The sequence below is a fragment of the Haliotis cracherodii genome, unplaced genomic scaffold (genome assembly GCF_022045235.1).
Source record: "Haliotis cracherodii isolate W230 unplaced genomic scaffold, xgHalCrac1.p SCAF_3, whole genome shotgun sequence".
NCBI lineage: Eukaryota > Metazoa > Mollusca > Gastropoda > Lepetellida > Haliotidae > Haliotis > Haliotis cracherodii.
In genome coordinates this window covers 4,078,319-4,095,926 of record NW_027266286.1, presented here as the reverse complement: position 1 = coordinate 4,095,926, position 17,608 = coordinate 4,078,319, and the positions used below count along the sequence as shown (strand labels likewise).

Below are 17,608 nucleotides of genomic sequence, written 5' to 3'. Positions count from 1 at the left end.
ATGCACCCTACTGATGTTTAGATGTAGATGTGCATGTCACCCGAGAAGATTCGGAGTAGAATACGTCTTCAGTAACCCATGCTTGCCGTAAAAGGCGACTATACTTCTTGTAAGAGGCGACTAACAGGATCGGGTGGTCAGGCTGATTGACTTTATTCATGCATGTCATCGTATCCAAATTGCTTGGATCGATGATCATGCTATTCCTCGATTGTCTGGTCCAGACTCGATTTATTACTGACCGCCGTCATATGGCTGAAATATTACCGAGAGCGGAGTTAAAAAACAAACACATAAAAATATGCACGTCCTTGACATGGCACTGTTTCTTCATTCAGGATGACGATGCTGGTGTATACGTTGGTGTTTACGTTGACGTTGGTGGTAGGCGAGGTCGTCGCTACCAGTTGTACTGGAGGAACCGTGAACGGCTGCAGCACAGTTTTACCATGGGTTCCATTCAAGAAAAGATTCACACCTTCCTGTAACAGGCACGACGTTTGCTACGGATGTGTGAGTGATTTCTAAGACAATATACAATAGCATCATAGAATCCACAAGGGTATAGAGTACTCAGATAAAAGCTTGTCTACTGTGTGACATGAATACCCAGACTGCGGAGTTATTCTTCCTGGCGACTATAATATACGCTGTGGTGATATGAAAGATTTTATTATCGACGAAAACAGAATGATTTATAACATGTTTAGACGACATTGAGTATGTATCGGATGTATTTGACGTGCTCGGCACTACCAGAGATGATATGTCTAATGAATACGGGAGGGATCTGGTCGACTTTTGTTGTACGTTTTCTGTCCATATTATAAAAGGGAGGATTTGCTGGGGATAAGGGCGGATCATTTACTTCTTTAAAGGAGGGTGGCACTAGTTTGGTTGACTATGTACTATGCACTACTCGTTTATTTGATAACATTTCCGACTTTAGCATATGTACTCGCTGTGAATCAGATCACTTTCCTATCCTTCTTACCCTCCATGGATGTGACAGACAGACAGGTGAAGATGTTATGTAGAAATGCTGTAATTATATTCCTAGATATACATGGAGAAATGAAATATGTGATGCCTTACGAAATAATGTGTCTGAGTCATTGTCTGCACTTCACATGGATGGGTTTATTCATTTATTGTCTTTGAATATTGATTCAGCTGTTGAAGTTTTGACCAATGCTGTACATAATGGTTCTTATGCTTGTCGTAAGAGGCGACTAACGGGATCGGGTGGTCAGGCTCGCTGACTTGGTTGATGCATGTCATCGCATCCCAATTGCGTGGATCGATGTTTATGATGTCAATCACTGGATTGTCTGGTCCAGACTCTATTATTTACAGACCGTTGTCATATAGCCAGAATATTGCTGAGTGCGGCGTTAAACAACAAACAAACAAACAACATAATGGTTCTATTTCATGCGGATTACTTCCCTAGTGCTAGAAAATCAAAACGTACATTTGGACAAAAACGGTATGATAAAGACTATGAGGAAATGAAGGCTAAAACGTTTAATGTATTAGACACCTTTAGAATATCTAGTGATAAGGAGATTCTTTCAGAATGCTCTACATTAAGGAATAGTTACAGGCCTTTTGGCGGGAAGAAGAGATGAGAATACCAAGAAACTTGTGTTCGTGAACTTGTAGACAGTATTTAGACTTGTAGACAGGTATTAAGGCTGCGATGATCCAGTATTGCAGTGCTGTTTTAATTCCATATTTGTTGGTTATGTATAATATTTTGTCAACGGGTAATTTTCCGTCTGAATGAGCTAAGAGTGTTATTGTTTCACTCCATAAAAATAGGGAACTTTGACTGTATAAATAATTATAGAGGTATATCTTTGATGGATAGTTTTGGGAATTATTTCCACTATTCCAAATGTGTGTCTTAAACGTTTATCTGATCACTTTAACAGTATACCTGAGGCGCAGGCAGGATTTAGGAAAGGCTGTTGCACAACGGATAATATTTTCACTTTGCAATGACTTTTACAAAAGTATTTATCTAAAAGTGGCGGACGTCTTTATTGTATTTATGAAGACTTTAAGAAAGCATTCGATTCAGTTGATAGGAAATTACTATGATATTCATAATGAATAAAGCTATTCAAAGAAAATAATTTCTGTACTGAGAAATATGTGTTCATAATAAACGTAGCTGTAAGAATATCCAACACTACTATTACTGATTATTTTGATAGTTTAAATGGAGTCAGACAGGGTTGTGTTATCATCCCGATATTATTTCACTGTTTATTTCGGAATTTCAATCCATGATAGAAGATACAGATGTAAGAGTTCTATTAATAGGTATAGAATATTTGAAACATCTGTTATTAATGTATGCTGATGTATTTTATGAAGCTTTATTGGTTTCCAAAGAAAGATTGACATTTTATGTAAATATTGTAAATCATGCTTACAGATAAATATGGATAAGACAGAACTATTAGTTTTTCCAAATGGTGGTCATTTACGACAATATGGGGAACGCTATTTTGATGGAGAGCTACTAAAAACATCAACTTATTATATGTATTTAGGTATTTTATTTTCTACTAGGTTGTAATTGACAGTGTGTACAAATACCCTTGTTTCAAAAATAGTAAAGCTCTGTTTGTTATTAACCAATTACAGTATAAATACCCAAATATTCCTTTATATATGTTATTTAAGTTGTTTGCATATAAAATAAGACCTATTTTGTTATATGGGGCGGAGGTGTAGGGCTTCCAAAAAAGATCTGTTATTGATAGATTTCATAATATTTTTTGTAAATATGTATTTGGTGTTGGTAAACATGTACCGAGTAGTGCAGCTTTAGGACATGGACTTTATATAGATTACTACCAAAAATGTGTAAAGTACTGGTGTAAATTGTTAAGAATGTCGAACGATCGCTATCCAAGATAACGTTACCTTCTTATTAAGAAGTTAGATTCATCAAGAAGGAAGACATAGGCATCCTGTGTAAGATTGTTGTTATGCACGTATGGTTTTGGATCTGCATGGGTTAGTCAAGATATTTGAGATATTTAATATTTTCTGTCGATGTTCAGACAAAGATTATGGAAAACAGAATTCTTTTAGTAATATCAATGCTTCAAAACAACTTGCACATTATAAGAATATTAGGTCAGTGCTGACTGTTGAATATTATGTTACAAACATCAATGTTAGGGAATTAAGAAGATGTATATGTTTGTTGAGATTGCATGAACTGCCGTTGCGTTGTAATATCAGATGTAAAGAAGCTATAACTGTACACCGAATTTGTAGGATGTGTAATACTAATAGCACTGAAGATGAACTCCATTTCATATTTGATTGCGAGGCATATGTATCGTTGTGAAATAAGTACATACCGAAATGGCACATTTCGTCAAATATTTAAATTCATAAATTACTGACTTCCGATGATGTGTCAATTCTTAACAAATGTGCTAAGTTCGTTAAAGGAGCTCGGAAATGTAAATCTGCACTTGACAGTAAATATATTGTGTCATCTACCGCCTAATTTCCATACATATATATGATATTGTGGTGACAAGTTCGTGCATGGGCCGATGGCCTACAAAACAGAAATAACTAAATAAACTACTCAGTATATAGACTCCACGCCAAGCTAACGCGTCGCGCGATATAACTGATATACATGCTCGCATGCGAACTTATGTGTTATTTAACGCCGAACTGGAAAAGCAATGTTCCAGCTATATAACGACGGCCTGTAAATAGTCAAATGTGGACCTGCAATTCTAGACTATCATTTAGTCCAAGATATAAAAATATGTCATTTAAAAATATATATCTACAAAATAAAAAATATTAAATTTCGGGCTGAGGCAACTTGAGTTGGACTCCTTTTTTAATATATTCTCTTGGGTCTTGGAGACAGACTGCAGATATTCCTGTTATTGATATTATGAGCAACGAACGATAACGGTAACTGTTTACGGTGACAGGCCATCAACCACGTCAGCCACATCAACCACGTCAGCGAGCCTGACCCCCGAGGAATTAAGTCGCCTGTTACCACCAGCATAGACCGCTTTGGGCCAGTTCTACCCACGAGAGGGCCCAATTTAGTCTCCTCTTACAACATGCTTACAAGTCCTGGTGTCATCACTGATTTTCAGTGGTCCATTCATTTTATTATGCCCTTTACGCCCAATTCAATCAGTTTCGTCGTATAATCGAGGCTGGTTAGTGTCTGGCGATGTGGTTTTATGTTTACTTGAACAGGATCCATGTTTCTGCTGGTGGAATCAAATCCCCGAGTTTCACAAATACAGAGGCGCACACTTAGGGAGGTGTGTTTGTGAATGTGTGTATGTATGTGTGTATGTGAGTGTGTGTATGTGAGTGTGTGTGAGTGTGTGTATGTGAGTGTGTGTGAGTGTGTGTATGTGTGTGTGAGTGAGCGTGTGTGTATGTGAGTGTGTCTGTCTGTGAGTGTGTGTGAGAGTGTGTGTATATGAGTGTGTGTGTGTATGTGTGAGTGTGTGTGTATGTGAGCGTGTGCATGTGAGTGTGTGTGTGAGAGAGTATGTGTGTGTGTATGTGAGTGTGTATGTATGTGAGTGTCTGTATGTGTGTGTGTATGTGAGTGTGTGTGACTGTATGTGAGTGTGTGTGTGTGTATGTATGTGTGACTGTATGTGAGTGTGTGTGTGTGTATGTGTGACTGTATGTGTGTGTGTATGTGTGACTGTATGTGAGTGTGTGTGTATGTGAGTGAGTGTGTGTGTATGTGAGTGAGTCTGTATGTGAGTATGTGTATGTGAGTGTGTGTGTGTGTGACTGTATGTGAGTGTGTGTGTGTGTGACTGTATGTGAGTGTGAGTTTGTGTGTGAGTGTGTGTGACTGTATGTGAGTGTTTGTGTGACTGTATGTTAGTGTGTGTATGTGTATGTGTGTGACTGTATGTGAGTGTGTGTATGTGAGTGAGTCTGTGTGTGAGTATGTGTGTGTGTATGTGAGTGTTTGTGTGCGCGCGCGCGCGTTGGTGTGTGTGTGTGTATGTGAGTGTGGGTGAGTGTATGTGTGTTATTTTGGCCCCCTCCATTTTATAATTGCTGGTTCCGTGCTTGAAGTAGCATTTATCACTTGTACTGAGTCAACTACAAAAGACATGTTTGTGCCGAGACTACAAACACAGTACCCCACCTCCGTGTGTTGAAAAACGGACATACATGTATCACCTAAACTTCACTTATAAGCAGCAGAATCTCTTCACTTGCACACAACAGACCTAATTCAAAATTAACATATCGCTTTTAGTCTAAATAAATCAGTATTTGCACTATGGTGTGACAATGTATGTAATCTGTAACCTTGCGGCTCTTCACTCACGGGCGGCTGTTCACGAGTGGACACAGGATACGAATATGTGCAGAAAATATTGATTAATAAACCATCTTGGTTATCTTTTTAGACAATCTGGTATATTTGTTTCAGGGCATTCAGTTCGGTAGATCCAGACTCTGGTGCGACAATGTGTTCAGGACAAACATGATAAGGTCTTGTGGATGGTGGCACATCGCTCCCTGCAGGGTATCGGCAAACGTCTACTACGCGGCTGTCCGCGTCGCTGGCAGAGACCGTTACCGCACGAAGCCACAGCCATGGTGTGGGGAGCCTTGGGTCCAAGGCTGCCTCTAACCTAGAGTGCAACTATGTACGTCCACGTTATCAATAAAATCAACACTCAGCAATATTCCAGCTATATGACGGCGGTCTGTGAATAATCGAGTCTGGACCAGACAATTCAGTGATTGACATCATGAGTATCGATCTACGCAATTGGGATGCGATGACATGCACCAACCAAGTCAGCGAGTCTGACCACCTGATCCCGTTAGTCGCCTCTTACAAGCATAGTCGCCTTTGTACGGCAAGTATGGGTTGTTGAAGACCTCTTCTACCCTGGACGCAAGATGTCGTAATAATATTATATATCCATAGTAATACGATTGCAAGTACGAGAAACTGAGAACACAACACGTGGATACGATGACAAATTAAAAATTAATGTATTTCAGAGTGAATAAGTATGGTTTTACGCCGCTTTTAGCAATATTCCATCAATATCACGGCGGGGGACACCAGAAATGGGCTTCACACATTGTACCCGTGTCGGGAATCGAACCCTGCTCTTCGGCGTGACGAGCGGACGCTTTAACCACTAGGCTACCCGACCGTATTTCACAAAGAATTAACAATAACAATTTTAACAAAGTATGTACAGTGTAATTACATGTAGGATTGACAAAACGTGAACACGACCACTTATGTACTTCTTAATACTTGAATGGTTATAAAATTGTTGTGTTCTTGTCGTGCCAACATTGAAATCAGCTCTGACCATTAAGAGAAATGTGACATACAATAAGCTTAACGTTGGCCTTTTGTTCGATCAGTTGAGGTTGTCCAAATTAGCATGAGCCCTCGTATATATGTAACCTTTACCCTGGAAATATCGGGTTGAGTTATCGATATTGATCCAATGGAAACTGAAATCAGACCAACACGTGAAAACACTGTTTGTACCCAAGAGCGGTTCACGGGTGACCTAGTCACCCCAGAGTTGCGGCCCTTGGAAACGTATCCCCGATTCACCATGGGTTATCGGCACATCGCCCGTGCTCGTGGGTTTCACCAAAGTGGTACACGTATAACACCTGCATGGCTTTTGTCCTCCCCCCACCCCCCCACCCCCCCCCACCCCCCCCCCCCCCTCCACACACACACACCACTCCCAGCTATAACATATATATTCTCCAAAGCGGCGTTAAACCAAACCCACATCCTTATTCCTCGACATAGTAGAAAAACAGTTCTTACCTTGTTAGTCAGAATACGCACCGTCACGTCAACAGGTGTATATTATGCTCACCTTAATCCTCCATTAAATCTTCGCAACACGTAATAAATATTCATAATATCGATCTGTCAAAAGTTATTAACCCACTGCGCTATAACAACGCATACTAAAGATTATAATCACACTGAGTGTGTGAGATTATTGGATTCAGTGTCATTTATAACCAAATTTAGGGGGCACGGGGGGCACCGGGGGCCCCGGGGGCCCAGTCGTCTAAGGCGCCGCGATTCGCCGTGCAGAGTTGCGTCCCTTCGGCACGCCAGAAACCTATGATTGTGGGTTCGAATCCCGGTTCGCCCCGATTATGTTTCTAGGTTTGTCAGCACCATACCCCTGCTCGTGGGTTTCACCGAAGTGGTAAACGTCTGAGACCTGCATCACTTCGGGCTTTCCTCCCACATTAAGCTGACACGCTGTGATATAACTGGAATACTGTTAAAAGCGGCGTTAAACCCAATTCACTCACTCACTATAACAAAACTTATTGTTCACTCTTGAACATTGTGACTGTAAGGTATAATTAGTGATTAGAGAAATCGGTCTGATTTTGTAGTATTCAAGTCATAGAGGAGTAAGGTTTAGATACATATTGAGCACTACATGTGTGTGTCACTTTATACGTTTGGCTCAGAAGACACACATTGTATTAATATACTTAAGTGAGATCATATGTTTGACCTCAATGTCTAAATGATGAACTGACTGCCATTTGATCATTAATGCAGGGTTCTAGATACGTTGCAGCAGTCAAATTAGCAGTCAAAGTGGCTATCAAGATTTGAAACCTGTGATTGACCAATCGAACTCGAGTATTTTCTAATTTCATCTTAGAATGTGGGTTTTGTATAGTTCACGAATTATATCACGAAATACAATGTCATGAGGGTGACACCAAAGCTATCATTATCTCCCTACCTCTTAACGATGCATCCGGTCACGGTCTTAGAAGTAAGAAATTATTAATAGCAACAGCACAGTCAATTAGGAGGGTATTGTCCTTTTTGAATAAATCATTTACCACCAGCCGATTTGGCTTTATTGACTTATATACGACCAAGTCACAAAACCCTTTCCATATCCATAAGCTCCTTCAAGAACCGGGGTATAATAGGTCTACGGCAACCCATGCTTGCCGTAGAAGGCGACTATGCTTGTCGTAAGAGGCGATTAACGGGATCGGGTGGTCAGGTTTGCTGACTTGGTTGATGTATGTCATCGTATCCCAATTGCGAGGATCGATGCTCATGACGTCAATCACTGTATTGTCTGGTCCATACTCGATTATTTACAGACCGCCGACATACAGCTGGAATATTGGTGAGTGCGGCGTTAAACAACAAAGTAAAACACACACCAGACCATGCAGAATTTATTTGGTTGATGCATGTCATCGTATCCCAATTGCGTGGATCGATGCTCATGATGTCAATCACTGGATTGCAAGGGCCCTGGGCTGATAATGAACCTAACCAGCCTGACTGTGCCAGGACCAACCAAACTCTCTTTGCTGCATTATATGTTTTAATCTGTACAACAAAATAAAAATAAAAATAATAAGAGACACAATCCTCTCCATAATCATGACCAACCTCTGCATGTTTAAACTAGACAGCCCCACAGTTATTACCTTTCAAAGTACTTACATTACCATCAACAATCAAGTCGGGCGTGTGTTTGGTATCTGGATATAAAAGCTGAGGTGGATGTCTCTCGTGTGCCCAGGTTGTATCGTCGATACAGGTATGTGTTCATTTTAAGCTCTCTTGTTATTCGTAGAAGGAATAGCGTAATAGTATTATGTCCAAATTTCAAGCAGCATTCAAGAAATCCTCAAGCATATCAGGTTTAATGTCAGTAGTTATGTTTTGTTTTTGTTGTTTTTGTTTTTATGTTTAACGCCGCATTCAGCAATAGTCCAGCTATATGACGGCGGTCTGTAAATAATCGAGTCTGAACCAGACAATCAAGTGGTTGACATCATGAGCATCGATCCACGTAATTGGGATCGATGATATGCATCAACCAAGTCAGCGAGCATGACCATCCGATCCTGTTAGTCGCCTCTTACGACAAGCAGAGTCGCCTTTTTTGGCAAGCATGGGTTGCTGAAGACCTATTCTACCGCGGGTCTTCACGGGTCTGTCAGTAGTTACATTCATGTTTTCATCATTTATTCGTGCTCCATAACATATGGATCAAGGCAATATTTGCAATTGAAGCAACTACTTTTTCAGTTTAAATGGCAGCATTATACATTTAACAAGAGTGGTATAAACCAAATTGATGTTTGGATTTACAATACCTTCATACAGCACTAATTCTTCATTAATTCAGATGACAATGCTGTTGTATGCGTTGACCTTGGTATTGACGTTGGTGGTAGGCAAGGTCGTCGCTAACGACTGTATTGGAGAACACGTGGACGGCTGTACTACAATTGTAAAATGGGTTCCATTCAAGGATAGATTCACACCTTCCTGCAACAGGCACGACATTTGCTACGGATGTGTGAGTGATTTTCATTCAAAGCCAATGAGAAACACACCTATCTATTTATATAAACAAATGCATAGGTTTCTCATATCGTCGGTTGGAATCCATCAGTCGACCTGAATATAATATCTGTTTGTCAGCGCCCTACCCATGCACTTGAGTCTCACCAAAGAGGTAAATTTCAAGAGTTTTGGCTGTTATCCATCATAATGCTGACACGCCCACATATAACTGAAATACTGTTCAAAGCGTTGTAAAACAAACTCACTCACTCACTCACTGTACATATGGACGGCATATGTTTCCGGAGTGAATCTGTGACCGCTTTTGACGGATGATTGAAACGAATATGAATACCCTTATATCTGAAGAAATATAAATTAATAACCTTTTAGAATAGGTTTATTTGTTGTTTAATGCCGCAATCGGCAATATTGCAGCAATGTGACGGCGGTCTGTAAATAATCGAATCTGGACCAGACAATCCAGTGATTGACATTAGAAACATCGATCCACGCAATTGGGATCGATGACATGCATCAACCAAATTATCGAGCCTGACCACCCGATCCGTTAGTCGCCTCTTACGACAAGCGTAGTTGCCTTTTACGGCAAGCGTGGGTTGCTGAAGACCTATTCTACCCCGGATCTTCAATAGGTCTTCAGCAACCCATGCTTGCCTTAAAAGGCGACTATGCTTGTAAGAGGACATTTACAGGATCCCTGACCTGATACTTGTCATCGTATCTCAGATGTGTGGATCGATGCATAATCACTGGATTGTCTGGTCCAGGATCGATTATTTACAGACCGCCGTCATATAGCTGCAATATTGCTGAATGCGGAATTAAACAACAAACACACAAACTAATAACCTTTCAAAAAATGAAGTACCATTTCATAAATGTGAAACATTCATGATTTAATGATTTTGTTAAGGGTAAACAATCCGTTGTATTTGCTTCAGGGTGTAAAGTTTGGTAAATCCAGACTATTGTGTGTTATCTTCAAGACAAACAGGACTAAAGCCTTCTCTGGTGGGTTATTAATTCCAGTAAGGTATCGGCAATGGTGAAGTGACGTTCCGTTTGCGATTCATTATATATATATATAATATGCGGTAAACAATCAGGCGTATTTGTTTCAGGGTGCGAAGTTCGGTTAATCCAGACTTTGGTGCGACGATGTCTTTAAGAAAAACATGATGAAGACTTGTCCCGGGTTGTTGTTCGCCGATACCTGCGAGGAGACAGCAGTCCTGTACTATAAGGCTGCGCACAACTTTGGCGTGAATCATTACGAGGAGACACCCAAGGCCTGGTGTGAAGAGAAATGGGTGAAAAGCTGTCTCTGACTTAGATTGCATCAGCGTACGTCTACATTGCCAATAAAATCTGCATGATCTGGTGTGTGTTTTGCTTTTATTGTTATTTAACGCCGCACTCGCCAATATTCCAGTGGTCTGTAAATAATCGAGTCTGGGCCAGACAATCCAGTGATTGACGTCATGAGCATCGATCCTCGCAATTGGGATACGATGACATGCATCAACCAAGTCAGCGAGCCTGACCACCCGATCCCGTTAGTTGCCTCTTACGACAAGCATACGGTAAGCATGGGTTGCTGAAGACGTATTCTAACCTGGATCTTCACCGGTCGTGTGTGTTTTACTGTTGATTACAATACTGAACAGACAAATGTGTTGCACCAGCACATACGTACATCACACAGGCACTTGCATATCGAGACACGTGAAAATCCCGCCTTCAGCTTCAGCTTGTCGAAAGAGGCGACTAACGGGATCGGGAAGTCAGACTCGCTGACTTGGTTTGACTCATGTCATCGTTACTGACTAGATCGATGCTCATGATGTCAATCACTGCATTGTTTAGTCCAGACTCTATCATTTACAGTCGCCGTCATATGGCTGGGATATTGCTGAGTGCGGAGTGCGGATTTCAACACCAAACACAAAATCGACAATCCATTAACTCACCCTATATATCTGAATACAATTAGCCACTACACATTTTGTGTTTTGGTTGTTCTACAACGCCGCACATCAGCATTCCAGCTATATAATGTCTGGACCAGATTATCCAGTGACTTACATTTGTGAGTAACGGTCCACCCCGCCGGTACGATGACATGCAACGAACCAAGTCACCGTTAACAAACATACAAACTTGTGACAAACTTACAAGTTACATGCTATCATATTACCAAATCACACTTTTTCCGGATTTTAAACGAAGCCAGCTGTGACACACGCTTCAACCTCATATTACCATTTTCCAAGATTGACATTTGTTAAATACTTGATATGTATGATCTCCAGGTTGTTGTTTATGGTATTTGTTAAAACTTGCAAATTTGGTGGGCCCTATTCACCGTACAGAAATGTAAAAGCCAGCTTCAGTTGACCCCATGTGGTTTGCTTTGAAGGGGCGGTCGGGTAGTCTAGTGGTTAAAGCGTTCGCTCGTCACACCGAAGACCCGGGTTCGAACCCCGACATGGGTACAATGTGTGAAGCTCATTTCTGGTGTCCCCCGCCGTGATATTGCTGGAATATTGCTAAAGGCGGCGTAAAACCATACTCACTCACTCACTAACTTTGCCTTGCACACATATTTCTCGGATAGTTAACCAGGAAAACCCGAACTAATTACTTAACAAAGAAACAAAGCACACATAAAAGAACCATGGTTGATATTCTCGCTGATAGGAAGGCGGGACATGTTAACCCTTTTCGCGAACACCAGGTGTCATCACCAGTTTTCAGAGGTCCATTCATATACTTGTCACAGCTATTTTGCCCTATATGCCAAATGGAATGTGTTAAGGGGGATAATCAAGACTGGTTATTCTTTCATTGACATCTTATATTTTCCCCCAGTTATCACTATTTGAATGTGATTCATAACCTCATGCTTGTGATATAGTCGGAGTCGTACACCTGAGTTATATGACAATGCCTAGTTTTAACGTTGTTCGAGGCTTTATGATTTGCAGTACATTTATTTCAAGTAGTGACAATGTGATTATTCTAACATATTTTCCCATCCGGGTTAGTATAGTTCTTCAGCAACCCATGCTTGCAACCCATCAACCAAATCAGAGACCCCGACCGCCTGATCCCGTCAGTCGCTTCATGTGAGAAGCATAGGCTGCTCAAGACCTATTCTAACCCTGATCTTCACATGTCCATAAGCCAATTGAGTGAGTCGTTATACAGTAACAAGAAGAGTGCTTGCTACTGGTATTGGAGCCCACAGACCTCACGAGTGGACGACATTGACCAACGCAGCCAGGTAATATTACCCTGACCACACGTGTTAAGCGTTGAAATACTAAGTACTGCGACATGTCCTCTTCACGGACGAGAGTGGGTTCTGCCTCACCAAGAATGATGGCAGGGCTGGAGCCTAACGGAGGTGGCAGCGACATGATGTGGGCGCCGTCTGTGACGGCAACCGGACTGGTTATAATTTCATGGTAATGTGAATGCACTTTGATACAGGGATGACGTTATAAGACCAGTGGTTCTCCCATTCCTACAACAACCAAAGGGAATCCTTTTCCAACAGGACAACGCAAGACCCAACATTGCACATCTCTGTCAGGAATTCCTCAACCAGCATGACGTCAGTCCCTCCAGACATGTCACCTATCGAGAATCTTGACCCACCCTGATGGAGGCAGCAGCCACCACTCAACACACAGCAACTGGCACAGGTTCTGACAGAGGAACAGAGGAATGGTAAAGCCCCCCAAATGACGTCATCAGGACACTCACTACATCGATGCGAAGGCATGTGTTTGCTTGTATTCATGCTGAAGGCGGTCATACACGCCACGAGAGCCACGCTTCATGTTAAAAATTGACATTCTATTCACACAATGTTTAACATTTCCTTATGTAAATTCCATTTTAGACCCCGTCGTGCCTTATCGGTCTTGACTTGGGTCAAGAACACAACTATGATACACCACCATCGTAGAACTGTTTCTTGCTTGTTTAAATTTTAGCCACGCTTTCTTTTGGCCCGCACTGTATGTTATGGTATGATAAAGCTCCAATCCAAAACGTCAAGAAAAAATCAGTCTCGAATATCTGCCGAAACGGCGAATTCATTAGAGTAAAAGGCAAAATACTGATGGATCACACGGAGCACGCGGTTTTTGTGGACATGTGGCATCTTCGATACGCTTCGGACAGATCCGGTCTTTCTTTCCATTGGTATATATTCCAATAGAATCTGTTTCGGTGGATAATCGAGACTGGTTATTTTCTGGCGTTGACGTTTTATATTTCCAACGTGTACCAAAAGGAAGTCAAATGAAATATCTGGAGTAGGAGAGAATAGTGTTTACACCGATCTAGCAATACATGAGCCATAACACGGTTGTTAAGCCTGGTTGTTGAAGCGTTCGATCGTAATCCTGGACCCCGGGATCCCAACATGGACACATGCGCTTGACTTTCTTGGAGTATCCGACGTGATATTGCTGGAATATAGCTGAAAGTGGCGTAAAGCCAAATATACTCACATTTTTAAAATAACTTTTTCGTGGACATATTGTTCACACAGCTATATGATGGCGGCCTGTAAGTAATCGAGTCTGGATCAGATAATCCTGTGATTGGCATCATGAGCCATTTGCGTAGGTCGAAGTTCATGATGTCAATCACTGTCTGGTCCAAACTCGATTATTTACAGACCACCGTGATATAGTTGGAATATTGCTGAGAAACGGCGTTATAAAAGTTCCTGTGTATCTGATTTGGACAATATGTTTGTTTGTTATTTAACGCCGCACTCCGCAATATTCAAGCATTTATGAAGATCTATTCTCGCATAAAAGGCGACTCTGCTTGTCGTAAGAGGCGACTAACGGGATCGGGTGGTCAGACTCGCTGACTTGGTTGATGCATGTCATCCTATCCCAATTACGTGGATCGATGCTCGTGATGTCAATCACTGGATTGTCTAGTCCAGACTCTATTATTTACAGACCGCCTGCAAATAGCTTGCATATTGCTGAGTGCGGCGTTAAACAACAAACAACTGTTATATTATGTACATGAACCAAGAAGTTAATACAACCCTCATGTACGCACAGATCGTGTCGAAGATTCACTCGTGCCCCTAATTACTATCGGGGGCACGGGAGGCCAAGTCGTCTAAGGCGCCGCGATTCGCTGTGCAGAGTTGCGTCCCTTGGGCACGCCAAAAACCTATGATTGTGGGTTCGAATCCCGGTTCACCCCGACTATGTTTCTAGGTTTGTCAGCACCATACCCGTGCTCGTGGGTTTCACCGAAGTGGTAAACGTCTGAGACCTGCATCATTTCGGGCTTTCCTCCCACATTAAGATGACACGCCGTGATATAACTGGAACACTGTTAAAAGCGGCGTTAAATCCAACTCACTCACTCACACTCACCTAATTACGCAAGCACGCACGCACGCGCGCACGCACACTCATTTGACAGATGGGCGATGACACACAGCAACACATGATAATACTTGACAACAATTAGATTTGGTTCGTTGATGCCTCATTTCGTTACTTACAAAATAATTGTCTGCATGAAAATCAATGGTTAAAGCAATATGCATTGTTGAAGACTCGATGATTTATCGAAAATGATTCAAAGTAAAATCAACATTATTGATTATTTGGGAAGTGTAAATCCTATTAAAAATATACTTTCTGTTTATGTGTGTTGATTTGAATATCTACCTTCGAAGAACGAGGTCCAAAGCGTGTGAAATTCTAAAAAAGATTTCAGAACCATGTTAACGCGATTTTACGACCCCTTCTTCCGAAAATGGACTGTGCTTTCGTCTTCAGTATGACAATTTTCACATAAAAGATATCGGCGACAAGATTTCAGAAAGGTAATATATATAGCGTGCTTCATGGAACAGACTCTGATCAATATTAATATTGTAAGATTGACTTTGTTTACAAAGTTTCACCTCGCATATGTGTCTTACATAATAGGCTAAGTACCCGAGAAGTGGAGTTTTCCACGTCTATTACATAAACTGATGGCCAAGAGAAACCCTACCATTGTTTTAAATCACTCTTGTTTATAAATACACAAAAGATAGATGCATGAAGTATAATGTATTGAAAAGATCATAATCTCAACGAAATCAACCATTAAAATGACAGTCATACGATGACAGTGTGTGTGGCTGCCTGTACTAGTCCGGACTAGTGCGACTTTATTGTGCTAGCCCGCTGAGATACCATGCCGCAGTTCAACACGAATACCAAATTCAGACACAGTATACTGACTCCGTGCCGACCAGTCCTTGTTTTAGCCCCTTAATGCCGAGCACCAGGCAGGGTAACAACAGGTACCATCTTTCGTTATGACGCAGCCGGGTATCGAAACCGGAACCTTCCACTCTCCTGGAGGACGGTCTTCCACTAGACAACGGAGGCGGTCTCCTAAATACAGAAGATCCCACTGAGCACAGCGACCTGGCAGCAAAGATGCCAGACATTGTTGACCGTTTCCATCATGGTGATCCTGAATCTTACCTCGACACTTTGGGTCCGTCTGGAATCCCGGACGGCGTGAAGGTTCGATTCGTTTGTATCAAATATCCTTTCACACTATCAGTTGAATTCCATTTGAATAGAATAGTCTATAACAATATGTTGATGAAAATTCTTGTGGCTCAAATATTATGTAACAATGTATTGGTTGTTAGTGTCTTTTTCACAGATACAGTTGGTGAGTTTGGTTCAACACAGTAAATGAAACGCAAGAAGGGGAGCCAGTTTTGGATGATAAAATCGATTCTGAACCAGACAATCCAGTGATCGATGCTGAGATCACGCCGTCGAAGTACTCTGACACGCAATGAACCAAGTATTCGAGTCTGACCAACCGATCCGTTTAGTCGCCTGTACGACCACCATAGGTAACTGGGGGCCTATTCTAACTCGGAAACCCACGGGGCATTGAGAGTGTTTGATGAAAGGTGAAGAAACAATGTCAGGTGTATGGTGTTTTGGTGGAAAGATATGTATGTATATGTATATGTATGTATACTGTTGACGTCATTTATATGTTTGTTGCCGGAGTGAAAGTCTTCACAAGAGGTTATATGTCTCTTAAAGGGCAGGGGGCACGGGTGGCCCAGTCGTCTAAGACGCCGCGATTCACTGTGCAGAGTTGCGTCCCATGGGCACGCCAGAAACCTATGATGTTCGAATCTCGGTTCGCCCCTATTATGTTTCTAGGTTTGTCAGCACCATACTCGTGCTCGTAGAAGACCTGCATCACTTCGGTCTTTCCTCACACATTAAGCTGACATGCCATGATATAACTGTAATATTGTTAAAAGCGGCGTTAAACCCAACTCACTCACTCACTCACTGAATTGTTCCATGCGGTTTCCCTTGAGTTGCCTGAAATAGTAAATGTCTCCAGTCTTTGGAATACGTTTAGCGGTTTAATGGTGGCGCCTTGCGTGATAAAAGCACCCATAGATGGTTGGTGAGTGAGTGGTGTTCAACGCCGTCATCAGCTGTCACTGCGGCCGGTCAATAACTGACTCTTGATGCACGCCATCGAGTACGACGACACTCAGTCAGCCGTGGCGGCCAGGACAGTCTCTGGGGGAGGGTCCGAAAACCTAATACACGTTTGGGGAGGGTCAGAAAACCTAATACACGTTTGGGGAGGGTCCGAAAACATAATACACATTTGGGGAGGGTCATCACAAATTGGACATTTTACAATAAAATGTAAAGTGCTTTTCAGGGAGGGCCAAGAAAAGACATTGGGAGGGTCATCCAAAAATATAACATGCTTTCGTGGAAGCCTCGGTGGCTGAATGGTTAGATCGCTGACTTTGTGTGCTGGTAATTAGGTGCCTCACTCTGCGAGTGCCATAAGTACTAGAATCTGTACTTTATGAAGAAAGTGTTTTCCCATATAAAACACTTGTTGTAACTGACCACTTTCCAAATGGCATTGTACATTCACAAGTGGAGGGGCATTATATAAAATCACCCACCCCACCTCCTTGTAATAAATGACCGGTCCCTTAAACGACATGCATAAAGCAGCGGTGATCTATTTATTCTTCTCCGGCTGATCAGCAATACGGAAACTAATTAATGTGTCTAAAGCACAAAGCTATTTTATCCAAAACACTAAAATGGCAAGAAAGGA

General features: G+C 41.7%; 1 pseudogene; it reads left to right on the top strand.

Annotated features, from left to right (window-relative positions):
- Positions 1-339: 339 nt before the first annotated feature.
- Positions 340-10,755, top strand: LOC139473706 (uncharacterized; annotated as a pseudogene).
- The last annotated feature ends 6,853 nt before the right edge of the window (positions 10,756-17,608 follow it).